Below are 13,391 nucleotides of genomic sequence, written 5' to 3' on the forward strand. Positions count from 1 at the left end.
TTTTTTCACCACTTTAGCTGCGTGTTTTTGGTCACTCTGATGCTCAAACCCTTTTTGCCCAGAGGAATGAAAAACCTAATATTGCTTAAATTAAAAGAAGATTTATAGAAAAAGTTAAGATTTTATAATCAGCAAATGGTATGTTTTCAAAAAATACACTCCAAACATCTGCATGGTTTATTTCTATAGATGAATTTTGGCATAAATATCAGTCTGTGTTAAAGTGTGTGTTTAGAGCTGGAGTAAATACTGTAGAGATTGGAAATTATTTTCTGTTTGTCCATGACTCAAAAAACATATAAACAGATGGGCCTCATATATTTATGTACAAGTGAATTTTGTTCTCAGACTTAATGGCTGAGTCCTGGGTTTTCAATTGCATCTTTAGGGCTGCTAATAGACACACAAATCGATAAGAATCTGCCTCAGTTGATGAATGAGGAGGGCTTCCCCTGATGCACACTCCCATACACACGCAGACACACAGATTCACCAAGCGGTTCTGGATGTGAATGCTGTAAGAAATGTGCTGCTCTTAGATGTGCTGAATCAAGACATTTTAGGGTTTTTTGTTTACATGTCAGAGCCAATTTATCCAGCATCTCTAGAAACCCTCAGAACCTCGCATCTCCTGAGGTGCAGGCCCAGATGTTTGTGTGTTCTCCTGCTATTTCTTCATGTGTAAAACCTATGTGGAGAAAATGTGTGTTGATCTTCTGCAGGGAGAGTGTGGCTTGATCTCTAATGAATGTGCAGGTGTTTGTGCTTGTTTTTCCTGTTGTTTGTGTGTGTTTACGTGTGAGTGTGTGTGTCTCCTGGGGTTTTCCTGGGGCTATAGCTGCCAATCACACAGCTGTGTAAAGACTGAGACCTGAGTAGTAGCACCATCCAACCAGTCTGCACAACCCATAACACACATTCTTCTTCTCAGGTTAATTGAGATAAAAACACTACAATAAATATACCACAGATGCATTAATCACTAAGCCAGAGAGCAGCACTGCATTAGCATAACATTAACAATAAGCTAAGTGTGTAGATTCCAGCTACAGTCTCATATCTGCAGACAAGACGGTTTGCTGTAGTTTTCCTTCCCATCCTCTGAGGTGCAATGACCTGATCACAGCTGGTCTGTAACGGATTGTATAACAGAAAAAATGTCTTTACTAATACTTATTATTCCTGTAGTCTGAACTCCACTAGTTATTAAAGTCTGTCACTGAACAAAACATAATATGAAGAGTATTTCTTTACCAGAATGACAGAAAAGCTCAATTAAAGGCCAATTCTATTAGTAGCAGTTGTTCACGATCTACATTTTGCTTTATTATTTGATTGATATAATTTCTAATTTTTGCATGATTTTGTGCAGGTTAACTTGAGCTATTGTTAATTTTCTAAACTATAGGTAAGTAACTGTTAGGGATGCACAAATATGACAAATTAGGCCGACATCTTATATTAATATTGGTGAAATGGTTGAATTTACCAGTATTTTATTTGATCAAATTTCTTATTTGATTACTCGATTAATAGTCAGAATAATCGATGGACAGACGGAGAGAATATTATGATATTGTTAAAATTCAACACATGCATTTCATTTATAGCCCATCATAATTTATCAAGATGTATCACATAAAAAATCTTAAGTATCATGTAATTAGCATTTTTTGCAGTTATGTGATGCATTCTACTGCCCCACTACCTCCCTGCTCCCGCCCCACCACCACCAGTCCCCCTCTCCATGTGGTAAGACAAGGTCATCCTGTTTACTGCTGGTATTTCCTTGCCTTCCTGTAGATCTAATGATTACAGAAGGTGATGAAAGATCAGCAGCACTGATCAGAATGAGTCTCTGTTCTGTCTACAGACACGATTCAGCCCCCACTCTGCTCTGTTCATGCCCTGGACCTTAACTTAACATATTAAATAACCTCATATATGACATGTATGCATAAAAGTATCTGTATATCTGTCTTAGTCTATTATCTAAGGTGAGAGATTTCAGTAAGTGGGTGGTTTTGTCTTGACGGAACAAAGCAGTGGGTAATGATACAGGATCGATAATGGATATGAGACAGCAGCATTACACTGGTTGGACACTTAGATTTACACACACACGCACACACACACGCGTAGTGTGTTTATATACATGAACACACACTGTGGGAGCCGACAGTGCAATTTGACATCTGAAGTGATTCAATTAATATTTTCACCATGGAAGACAATATAGGAAAACAACAACAACAAAAATCAGCAAAACAAAGTGTTCTGCCAATTTATTATACCAAATTATTAATTTATCAATGCAAGAACTGCTACAGAGATTAAGAAAAATATTTCAAAAGGGTTATTGATTTCTATGTTTTTAAATATTGTTTGGAAAACATAAGTTTGTCAGTTTACTAATAGTATTTATTAACAGTGAAACTGAAAGATTAAACTCAACTTAAGCTTTCATCTATTATTGTAAAACCGAGGCCTCACCAGACAGGTATTGATACATAATAACACACTGAACTTTTTTGCCTATTTACTCTATAACAACAGTATGCTGTCTAAATTACTAGCCTTATGAATAATTGCCATAAGCAATTATAATAATTATTCATAGACTAACTTGACTCCTACAAAAGCACAACAGACTCTGTGTCCTGGTTCGTGTTTAGTAAATACAGCCACATTCACAACTAATAGATCAGTGAGTGTGAAGATGAGGTGACAGAATGCTTCTAGAGGAGCGGAGATGATTTGATTTGATGTTGTATGTCAGAAGAGAAGATCTTAGATTTCATTTTTAGATGAACAAATGTCAACAACAGATAAGCAGTTTTTTGTTTCATTGCAGTTGAATAATAATTCCACTTTGGAATGATGGTACAATACCTCCTGGATGTAATCTGTTGCACTCTCATGAAGAATAGATTTTTTTTTAAAGTTGATTATTTCCCAATTAGCTTGCATGTTAATTAGAACAGTAACTAATGCTAGTTGGCTGCTCTAATGGGAGCGATCTGTCCCAGTGCTGGGACCACTGCATGCCAAACAGTTTCAGCACAAACCAGACCCACCTTAGAGATTCAAAAAATGCCAGACAGGAAAGAGCGATACAACACTGCAGGATGACAATGTGGGCTATTCTTTGGTCTAAGGCACAGTAAAGTTTTAAAGATCAGAACAACCAAAATCTGCCCACTTAAAATACTGTCAACATAACTACAGCAATACTGCTCCTCACAGAGGTGATGGAATAATGTTCAAGGCCTTATTCCAGGTCTTCTTTTCAATACATAAAATATATAAATGAACGGCATCAAATAAAATTAATACATCTAAAATTTGGATAAATTGGGACAAACATGAATAAATCAAAACTACATTTTCTAATGGCATTTTGGATCAGATAATAAAAACATTCATCTTTACCATTTAAAGAAAATGATCTTGTGGGAGGACAAAACCTTAAAAAAAAAACAAAAAAAACTTACCAATCATGTTTGGAGGAGTTGCTTTGAGTTTTGGTTTTATCACCCACAAAAACTATAGTATTTTCTTGATAGTGTTTTTTTTTGTTTGTTTGTTTGTTTGTTTGTTTTTTTTGTAAGGGGGGGATATGATAAAATGTTGTGTTGACCAGTTTTGCCACAACACTAAATAATGATATGAATATACACGGATTAATCAGGATTCTGGTTAGAGTTCTTCTCACTGTAATGTTTTTAGCAGAAAGCCTCATATGCTGGTTTTTAATGGGAGGAGTAACGTGTAGTTCAGGAACCATATGCTGGGTTCTAATATAATGCCAGTAGCATCCACACAGCTAAAAATGCTGCATTCCTGTTGTTCTCCCCTGCATGTTTCCCCATTTCATCTTCTGTCCATCTTTCTGTCAGGTAGAGTGACCTTGTATTTCATTTACTGATAATTATATGGATTTATTCCACAGAGAGGTCTTAATTAGAATGCTAGAAATATCGGCTGCCTCTATCATCTCCCTCTCTTCCTTCCTTTACACATCTCTTCTCCTCTATGTCCATCTATCTCTGCTTCAGCAACCAAATTGCTTAAAAACCTACTTAAAGGAAAGGAGGAGACTGAACACAGGGAAAGTAACAAGAGCTTCAAATTAGTTGGTATTCAACTTCTCAGATGCATCCAAACATGAATTATGCTAATTTAAAAGTTTAAAAGCAATACATGTACTGTTTTGAATGCTAAAAGACATTTTACCATATTTTAATACATTTAATTACTGATTTCACAAGAAAAAGGTTTCAACCTAAAGACATTAATTCAGAATTTGATTAAATGTGTTGATCCCTGCAAAGCAAAACAAATACTGGCATCTGTTACTGAAAACAAATTAAAAACCATTAGAAGACTTGCAGGCATTTGGAAATTAATTTAAAGCTGTTTGTTGACAGTATGAACAAACTTAACAGCAAGGTACCCAATACTGTCACACTGCAGTTGGACAACTAATAAACCTCCTGTCTGTGTAACAAATATACAGCTAGTATTGCTGAACATCCTGACATTGTGTTCTTGCTGTTCGTACTCATTCCCTACAAAATAAAAACAGCCCATATGATCTATATAACACCAAGCTTATCACATCCAAAACTAAAGTGTGGGGAGTGAGGCTAGAAGTGCAACACTGTTTTGTAAAAAAAAACAAAACAAAAAAAACTTTTTGCTGTCATCTATAAGTGTAAATAGTGTAACACTTTTGGTTTATATCAGGATCCATATGGCTGGATGAACCACAGCATTTAAAAGTAAAACCACAACATTCAAGTTTTCTATATATCAAGGTTTAAAACCAATGCACATAATAATCTAAATTCTAAGTCTCAATTCAGTCACTAACAACATGGTGATGTGTTGATGAAGAGGGGATGCAGAGGCTGAGGCGGTAAAAAGATTTGAAGACTTAATGGAAAAAAGAATAAAAAAAGCACAGGGAGTCAGAGGAGAACAAACAAATAGTGATGGGATATCAGCCAAACTTAAAGGCGTGTGTGGAGCAAAACGGGAGCATGTCAGACAAAGTCCTGCTTCTATGCTCATGTCGCCTTGCTGAAAACCGACAAACAATGCATCTCATTTAATTGGACATGTCACTGCTTCAATTTGCATGTCTGTTTTCAAAATAAAACAGTAATATCTAAAATTTGTGGGTTGTTATAGGTAGTTTGATCACACATCAAACTACCTACCTACTACTGAGGATGCTACTGTCCTCAGTAGCATCTGAGGACAGGATTTTTAACCTCTTAACCTGCAGCGGAACACCCACATACCATTTTTCCATTGTATTTTCCAGGGGTGAAGGTTAAGGGGTTATAATCAGCAGTTGCCAAAATGAGGCCAACAAAAGAAGAAAAAAAAAAACCTCCCCCATCCAAGAATACTTTGAGATTACTTCTCACAATAAGTTTCTAAGATAATGAACCCTTTAGACTCTGCAAATACTCACCTTCCAGAAGTTTCCATAATTATTTTTAGCTTGATTAGTAAGGACACATCGGTCTCACACAACATAGACAGATTTAAAGTTGTTGGAAGAGTAAAATTCTGCATGTACACCTGAATATAAATGATGAGAACTATCATTTAGAAATCTGAGAAAATGAGAATTTTGAATAATTTTTGTTTTATGTCTGTCCCACCAAGCATTGCAGTCCCAACACGCTAAAGCATTAATGTCAATATTGTCAAATTAGTCTATGACATAAAAGATAATACAATAGTCAGAACATAGCAGATCATTTGGGTACAAATAATTTTAACAACTAAAAAAAGATGGCAGTTAAATAGGTTTCAGTTACTTTTCTGTTACTAAGCATGGGTTTGAAAAAAAACACACACACTTTGTGGGAATATTGCAAATACAAATTTTTTGAAGTATGATCAATTTGACTGACAAGGTCATCACAGTTTCAGCAGCAGATGAGTAATGAATGAAGATTTGAGTAGTTCACGTTTGGCAAAGCAGAGGGCTGCAAAGCTTCATTTGGCCATCACTACCAAAAACTATGAGATTCAAACAAACAAACAAAAAATGTGTGACCTGAGGAACGGGACCTAATGGGATTGAACAGGAAGAGCCAGGAGGAGTGAGAGCAGCAGAATTACTTAAGTAATGAGAGAGCGAATGTTGGAACAAAGAACTTGAGCTGATGAACTAACTGACTGCAGGTGTGAAGGGAGAGAGAAAGTGGCACAGGGGGCAAGGGAGAGTGCACAAAAGACTAGGAAATAATCTAGCACTAAAAAATAAAACTAGACTAACCTAGAATAACTAGACACAAGAACATAAACTGGAATCATTAATAAAGGACTGAAGTAAAGTAAAAACAGAAACAAGACTGATCTAATGAAAATAAGAAACCAAAGAACAGAAATAATGAAAAGCCCAGAACAGCTCAAACAATCCCAAATGCCGACAACATTCATTGTGTGTCAATTAATTTACATTGTTTGCAGAATGTGAATAAGTGTTAAAGATTGCATCATTAAACTAAATCACAGAATTTTTTCTTCAGGAAATGAGCGGCTGGTTTTGATGTACACAATTAAGCAACATTGATAATAATGTTAGGCAAGCATAATTGGAGATCATATAGACTACAATTAATATTAAAACACATCCCAATAATTATTTACATCTGAGAGTTATTCTTAATGTATTACAGTTGAAACAGTCTTGTATTGGGCTGGTCTGAAAAAAGAAAACGCAGTAAAGTGAAATTAATGCTCAACTGAGCAGCATGTCTGCCAACTTTGTTTTCTGCTGGCCGAGGCAGAAAGATATCACTTGGTTTTTTTGATGTGTGATTAATTATTTTGGTGCCAATCCATTGCAGCTTTCCTCTATATTGAATTATAATATTATTTAAAAACATAATTAAGTTTTTAATCTGACAAAAAAAGAAAACTCCACTCTCTCTTTTTTTCCTGTCTTCCACCAGATCAGCAAATTGGAAACAGTCTGCAGGCCTTGCATGAAAACCTACATAGACACAGCAAGGCAATATGTGTTCTTTTTAAGATGCCAGTGTAAAATAATGGTGGATGGTCCCAACTTGTATTTATGTAAATTTAAAAGTTTCCTTGTGTATAGTTCCATCACAAGTCATCCTGAAGGATGAATTCCATCTTTTCATTGAGTGACTGCTAATAAAGGGGATGAGGGAGGTATGGAAAATAGACTTTTTTGAGTTTAACACAATGTTATTCCATCACCAAAATCATAGACTTAAAATCATAGAGGGTTATTTTATTGATTTAGTCATACATGTTTGAGAAATCTTTGACTCTCCCCTGGCAACCAGTTGGGGGTGCCTAACACTTGCTCTCACAAAGCCCCACCTATATCCACAAAGCTCCTCCTGAAAGTTGTCATCTGCAGCTGAGCCTCCACCTCACAGAGCAGCCCTTAGGAAAGACCTGGAGGAACTGAGTGCCTGCTGAGCTCATCAAGAACCACTTCTGAGTGAAATGCTATTAAGAAGAGCTGTAAATGGAACAATGGAGGAGCATTGTTGTGATCATTGTGCCAATGCTCTGAAGGCAGAGTGTCAGAAGAGCAGGAGCTTTTTAAAGAGACAGAGGAATTCAAGGAGTCAAATTGCAGAGTCAAATTTCTTCTAAGTCATATTTGAGACATATTACATTTTATCTGAAGGTAACATAGCTGCTAAATTAAGCTCTAAAATGGCACTGTGTGCATGTAGTATATGTAATATTGCCTCTTTAAATATTTAAAGAAGATAAAGAAGTTTTATTTTTATTTTGTGGGATTAATCAACATTTAATGTGGCACTTCAACTGAAAAAAGAATCAAAGTTATAAATTAATAGAATAAATAATCACATTTAGCATTTGTCAAACTAATGCCTACTCACTAATAATTAACAGAACAAAAACAAACAAATATAGAAGCTAATGAACACAGAAGGGAATTACATTCTATAAACCTCTGACTAAATGTTTCAGTTTTAAAACATGAACATTCAAAGTATTTTTGACCGCTCTATTATCAAGAATGGAGTTGACTAGTGTCTCAGAAGTCTGAAAAGAGGGACTTTTTGTCACAGTTTGGAGTTCTAATATCTACTTTAATCTAAGAGTGGGAAGTAAAAAGGAAAGGGAAAGTAATTGTTCAAAATCAGACTTCATCCATCAGCTTTTAGCACCAGAACTGATGGAAAAGAACTGAAAAAAATGAGTGCCTTACTTTGATCAGACACAGCAATCCCTTTAATTCAATTCAAAAATATGTTATTTATCCCAAAGGGAAACTAAACATTGTCATAACTCATATCATCCAAATATCTTCAAAGAATCGCTGTGGATGGTAATGCTGTGGGCAGGAAGGAGCTCCAGTAGCAGTCTGTCAAGTCCCACAATGCCTCACAATAAAGACTATTGCTGCATGACTGTCTCATGACTGTAATGACACGCTAACAGCTCAGTGAAACAGAGATTATATTCCACAGAAACATGACAGAAAGACAGGAAAAAAGAAACTTTTATTGCACCTGACATCATCACCGCAATATTTACCAATATTATCATCCATCACAAGATTTTCTAATATCATGGAGCTCTACTAGTAAGGGCTGCATTATTGCCAGGCATAAAAGAAAACTACTACTGAAAACATAGAGCTAGATGCTCCATAGAGGAACCATGAAACCACAGCTTATTCTTTGGATCTAATTTTTGACACTTGGTAGTCATGGTTTTCTTGGTAAAAAATAGTTTATAATAAACCTTGACTTAACAGTACTCACTTTTGTATTGTCAGCAGAGAAAAAGAAAAAAGGAACCAAACAACCAGAAAAAAGAAAATGTACTTATGTACATATACTTTTATGTGATCCTCAAGCTTTTCAATGATTACCATATAATTACAGACTGATGATCTGATTTCATGGATTCAAGCAGTGAGACATGTAGCAAAAATTAATTAGAAGACTTCCAATTTCTATTAACGCAACAAAAAGTTATCCCCTGGTGCCGAGCTCAGTTCAGACCATTAAAAATCCAGTAGATGCCTTCATAATATAGTTACCTTAAACCAATTTAGAGCGTTTTAAAATCCATCACTATGGGACTCCGAACAAGCAAATTAGATGTGGCTTTTATTTGTGTGTCATGTGGGAGAGGGAATCAAGATTCTGGAGATAAATTACAGGTAATTAAAGTCAATTTTCTGTTATTCATTGATATAATGATAAACAAGTATAGAGAATAGCACTTTTGAGCAAAAGAAGTAATATTGTAAGCACAAAATTCCACTTGTGTCTTGGATAATTCCTCAAACCCAGATAATATTCCTTTCATTGGACATATTAACACTCTTGCATTAATCAGTTAATTTGGTTTTGCTGGATGTTTTTTCAGTTTGATTGGGATACTTTTTAAATCCGTTTAAGTCCATTCAAAAATGGAATTAAATTTCAAAACTAAGAACAGATTTGAATTTGCTTACCATAATTCAGATCGAAACATTTTCTTAATGCTATTAAAAGAGCAAGAATGAAAACAAGACCTGGATTGTTTTATACATAGTGTGTAATAAATAAGATGGCTAGCAAAGCCAAGCAATGTAATATCTGGGAAGAGTAGATGGGATTATAAGCAAACAACACATTTTATTCTTTAAGAGAAGAGAAAAAACTTTCCCCCAACCCCAAAACATTTCAGTAAGTACATGCTTTAACTGATTCATTAACTTTATTCTTATGATTAAATTAAAATCTCAACTGGTCAAAACACAAGAACAAAAGAACTGGAATTTAAAATATAGTTAGTTCTTTAGTCCGTTTATGACATAACTGCTTCTTGTGAACATCCTAAAAATAAACTGAATTAGACATTATTAACTTGTATTAATTCGCAATAGACCACAAAAGTTAAAATAATGAATACAACATAATGATAATGTTAATGTGGCACGACTGTTGATCCTGAGAGATCTTAATATTTACCGCAGTGCATTGAGAAAGAAGTCTTCCTGAAGGAATTAACTCATGAAAAAAAGCAGTCATGCTTTTGAGCAGTGCTCAAAGTTGTTTGAATATGAATACAACGTTAGAAAAACATATTAGAAATGCTGGTGCACCTGTTTGCTCAGGCATATCACAGCAGCAGCAGCATAATGCAAAAGGTTCAGGTCAAGAACTGGTTTGTTAAACAAAACTACTTGAAAACTCTCATCCCACCAACTTTTAAACGTAGCCTGACTGTGGCAGCTTTTAATATTTGTAAATACAATTATTATATTGATGATTAATGATTGATGATTGGCCATTTGTCAACTAGTTGTATAATGTTTTAGAGAAAATATATATCATTTTTTACTCTTTTCTAATAACTAAAGTATACAAAATCAGAAATGTAATTCTTGTCTAAAACTGAGTCCCTTACATGTTTTACAGAATACTAAACTAAAAAAATATAATTTTTTCTTTTGTACATTAAATTGCAAAGCTGTGATAAAAGTATCAGCGCACATAGACAACAAGCTTCAAAATTCTCGAAGCTTGTGGGAATCCTAATCCAAAGTATTGCAGTTGCACAATGGACAAGGCTCTTTCTGAATTTTACTAAAGTTGACTGTGTTGAATTGATCAGGATTGGACCTTCTGCTAGTGAATCTGAACCTGAGCAGATGAATAGATTGGATCAGTGTGAGTCCGAGTAAACATGAACTGTACTGGTTTGTCTTCTAAAGTGTTTCAAGATGACATTGTGTTGAATAGGTATTGTTTGAATTAACTTGAATGACCTGACATATAGCCTAAATTTTAATACTTTGACATAAGGATGTACAAAAATATATATTTGGAAGCCAAAGTCAAAGCTCTGATGAGAATATAAATGACTTTTTTGTCTAAGGCTTTCAATGTTTGCCTTCTCATCCTGCACTCTTTGTTGAACCCAGAATGGATTTGAAATTTATCTTTAATAAATTTCCTAATATCATCTAAACTCCTATTGAAGTGTCTTTATAAAGTGAGGCTGAATGGCCAGGTTCAGTCTTAGCTTAGAAAATAAATTAGAGCTGGATACTGACTGCTAGATTACTAGGTTGTTCAAGTCGCTAAAAGGAAAGTGTGAACCAGAGCTTTCAGTCAACCAGCTGAAAGTTGGACAACCAACAGGAGTTTCCAGTCTTTGGTGAACACCGTTTACTCTAATGAACAAGATAAAAACATGGTCTAACTTTCTAATAACCTGCACTCTGTTGGGTATCTACTGTTAGGTTCTGGGTGGAGGTTGGGGTTGGTTTTCTCCTCTAGGTGGAGTCCTGGAGACGGCTGCTCGGGGGACGGACCTGTTGCGTCAGCTACACACCGGTCAGCAATTACGCTCTTACCTGCAGCTTAAGAGAGGCGGTGGCCAACACTTCGACGCCAGATTGTTGACTAAGTTTTGGTACTCACTCTCGGCCTTCTTGCCCTCGTTGATCGCTGTGTTTTTTCCTGTTTCGGCTCTCCGAGTAACCCGCCCTTTTTGATCTTTGCAGACCACCCGAGCATCCGGATCAGGACGTTCGCCCCCCATCTGTAAGCGGAACGTCTAACCCATCCTCGCCACCTCAAGTGGGTTGCCGTTCGCTCAGACGCTCTGAGGCCCTGGCCGACCTGTCCGTTCCCCCCCCCCGAAAACCAAGGAAAGTGAAACCCAGAATCGCAGACCCCTCCAAGTCTTCTCTATACCACCCACACCCGTAAGTTCTTCTGTTTATCTCTGAAGCTACGCAAGGTTCCACCACCTCAACTCACCATCTCCCCTTTTTTCTCTCAGTGTGCTGTTGGTGCTGCTGCCCGCCGCTCGCACCAGTTGATTTTCCTCCCCGCTACAATAAACCCATTGAACTTTTCTTGTTCTCCTGTCTGTGTACTTGCATGTGGGCTAATCGAGTTTCATCCGACATGACATCTACCTTAGATTTCATTGTGCCTTGTTACTTTTCTGATAATTTGATTGAGAGTTAAGCCAAGCTGCACAGATATTTGGAAATGTGTAAATTCTGTAACCAATGTGATGCTCGTACCTCAGATTTTTTGATCATAGTTTCAGTCACATCATTAAGCAACTTCCCCATGTCGTCTGCAACAAAAAAAATGTGTGATCTGCAAATAAAACAATTCAAATTTTTGAGTTAAATAACACAGATCATTTATGTGAATAATGAATAACTTAGCCCCCAGCTCTGCCCCAACATTCCTTTAGACAGCAAGCAGTCATGCTTTTGAGCAGTGTTCAAAAGTATGACTGCTTGAAGGTGGAGCAGTAGCTCCACCTTCTCCTTGAACTACTGCTCAAGGAGAAGGTGGAGGAGATCGATCTTGTCCCAGTGTGGCGGGTTCAACCAGGAACCCGCCACACTGGGAAACGTCACTACAGACTTCACCACACCAAAGGTGCAGTTCCCTCACCATGAGGCTGTCCCCACTGACCCCTCACCTCAAATCCAAACCACAACTGGTGTAACCTATATCATAGTCTATGGTGCATGCTGTTGTGTCTGAGTAAATGTGAAATATTTCTGTGCATGTCTATAATATAAACATAGTTGCAGACAACATATTCATTAAATGCATGCAAAGCTACAATATTAGGCTAAAACCACACAGCTTGCTGATGTTAGTTCAATACCTGTCCTCTTTATAACATCTCTGCTTGTTAATAACCTTCTAAATTATCTAAAGTCCAAGTTCTGATGGCTATTAAATACTCAAAGGATGATGTTTGAATTAAACAAAGGATAATTAATTCTTTTGCACTGAGACTAGGTTCATACACAAGTGTATCAGAAAGACCAGACAAAGATGGCTGCACCTGGACTGGCTGAGTGTTTTACTTCTGTCTCCTTTACTAACAGCCAGTCTTTCAGGGAGCAGCAAAGTCAACCAAGGGCATTATTTGATATTTAATATTTAACAAGCTCATCTTATTATGATTAGACCTTGTGTGTGTGTGAGCGCGTGCGTGCGTGTGTGTGGGAGATAACGGGCACAGTCTCACTAAAAAAAAAAAAAAAAGAAAAATCATGTTTTTGGTTTGGCTGCAAGTTATATATTGATTTTACAAACAAGTGATTTATCATAATTTTTCCTAAACTGTCATGCATTATTCTTCACTTTCATCTCCCTGCTATCACTCACCATGTCTTTCTGTCTCTCTCAAACACACACTTCCTCTCAGATTTCTCTCTATGCAGCAGCACCATCCAACTCCTCGGTCAAAGCGAAATAATTGTCAATGAATATTTAACAAGGTTTCAGATGGTGGGATAGACATCATCCTCTCTCTCTTTTTCTCCCCCTCTCTTTCAAACACACACACACACACACACACAGGCA

At 36.5% G+C, this 13,391-nt stretch overlaps 1 protein-coding gene and 1 long non-coding RNA gene across 2 annotated transcripts in view; one reads left to right on the forward strand and one right to left on the reverse strand.

Annotated features, from left to right (window-relative positions):
- The window catches only part of LOC106927969 (A-kinase anchoring protein 6), a 124,742-nt gene that overhangs the window by 38,023 nt on the left and 73,328 nt on the right, over positions 1–13,391 (reverse strand). The gene's annotated exons all lie outside the window — the stretch shown is intronic.
- Positions 11,284–11,905, forward strand: LOC148160078 (uncharacterized). The gene is made up of 3 exons (XR_015762436.1): positions 11,284–11,457; positions 11,549–11,752; positions 11,830–11,905. It is a non-coding gene; the product is annotated as an uncharacterized LOC148160078 (long non-coding RNA).

Source organism: Poecilia mexicana, unplaced genomic scaffold (genome assembly GCF_051168715.1).
Source record: "Poecilia mexicana isolate PSO_F unplaced genomic scaffold, ASM5116871v1 scaffold_3, whole genome shotgun sequence".
Lineage (NCBI taxonomy): Eukaryota > Metazoa > Chordata > Actinopteri > Cyprinodontiformes > Poeciliidae > Poecilia > Poecilia mexicana.